Source organism: Diaphorina citri, unplaced genomic scaffold, assembly GCF_000475195.1.
Source record: "Diaphorina citri unplaced genomic scaffold, Diaci psyllid genome assembly version 1.1 scaffold2335, whole genome shotgun sequence".
NCBI lineage: Eukaryota > Metazoa > Arthropoda > Insecta > Hemiptera > Psyllidae > Diaphorina > Diaphorina citri.
Window position 1 is genome coordinate 9,508 of NW_007379759.1, and position 1,784 is coordinate 11,291.

The following is a 1,784-nucleotide window of genomic DNA, read 5'->3' on the forward strand; positions in this document are numbered from 1 at the left end:
ATAAGGACGAGAAAACATATCTATTGATTAAAAGACTATAACATCTTGTGCAAAATAGGAAAATTATTAAGAGGAACGAAAAGTTATTCCGCCAAATAGATAAACGGAAAGGAACATAGAATGTCCATTTCAACGTTATAGTGATATTGTGTTAAAGACTATTAAAGACTTTGTTGAATTGCTTCCATGCTCTCGAAGCGATTTACCATGGATCTAGAAAAACGCAGAGAAAAGTAACAAAATAATTTGCTATTAAAGACTTTGTTGAATTGCTTCCATGCTCTCGAAGCGATTTACCATGGATCTAGAAAAACGCAGAGAAAAGTAACAAAATAATTACTCTCAAACATTTTCTTCGTGAAAAGCTCAAAAGTGTAGCAATACGTATGTAAGTACACTACAAGAAAGACACATATTACTGAATAGAGCAAGTAAAAGAGCAATACGTATAGGTAAGTGCACTACAAGAAAGACACATGGGTATTATTGAATAGAGCGAGTAAAAAGTAAAACATTTCATTGGATGTAAATAAGAAACAAAAAGTTGAACATATTGTTGAACATTTCCATCATTTGAGAAAGTTTTTCCATTCATTTCAAGTGGAGACAATGACTTTTTCCGAAGGCATTTCGACAGCTCTCCATGAGTCAAGACAAAAAACAGGGTCCCACAACACGCCGAATAATTCAATTGGGTTGAAAATTAGCAAAAAAACCTCTCTGATAACATTCAATACTGTAGAATACAATTCTAACCTAAACTAATAATGAAATCGTGAAAAACAACAAGGAGATTAAAAAGGTAATAAGTTGGGTGTAAAGTGACAGAATGGGTAATAATAGACAACTTCAAATCATAAGGCCCGGTTCTATTGTTACTTTCGGTTAGATAAAATAATATTCCAATGAAAGATCTCGAATTATATTGTTTCGGTACCAGGGAGATACCAAAAAACAATTAGATACGACATCCACAACATTGTTGCATGGCATGGTAGCTGCTCAATCTGTTCATTTGCATACATAACTTCTTACTATGGCCTTTGAACTTTTTAAATCCAATGTTTAGAAGGATTCTCATTCTCAGCTGGGCAGTATTCCCGCGGGGACAGTTTGGGTAAAGTCTCCGAGAAAGTTCAGAAGTAGGTATTTATGTCATGAAGTTTGTAGACCTTACTAGCTTTGATCGTAGAGCTCAGTTAACGTTGGTTGCAAAAAAAGTGATCTTGAAAGCAAAAGATTTATCCTGCAAGATTTATTATTTATTGGACTAAAGAAATTACAGTGGTAGATATGTAGTAAAACGGCTTGAATATGTATATTTATCCGTTTATAAACATATTTACTATGTAGGTATGCTTTCCAAATAGGTACTTATCTAACAATAGTATACCTGTGTTCTCAAATGTATTTAGTATATTATTAATCATTTTGATTGCAGCTCTCCATGAGTCAAGACAAAAAAACAGGGTCCCTCAACACGCCGAATAATTCAATTGGGTTGAAAATTAGCAAAAAACCTCTCTGATAACATTCAATACTGTAGAATACAATTCTAACCTAAACTAATAATGAAATCGTGAAAAACAACAAGGAGATTAAAAAGGTAATAAGTTGGGTGTAAAGTGACGGAATGGGTAATAGTACACAACTTCAAATCATAAGGCCCGGTTCTATTGTTACTTTCGGTCAGATAAAATAATATTCCAATGAAAGATCTCGAATTATATTGTTTCGGTACCAGGGAGATACCAAAAAACAATTAGATACGAGATCCATTATTT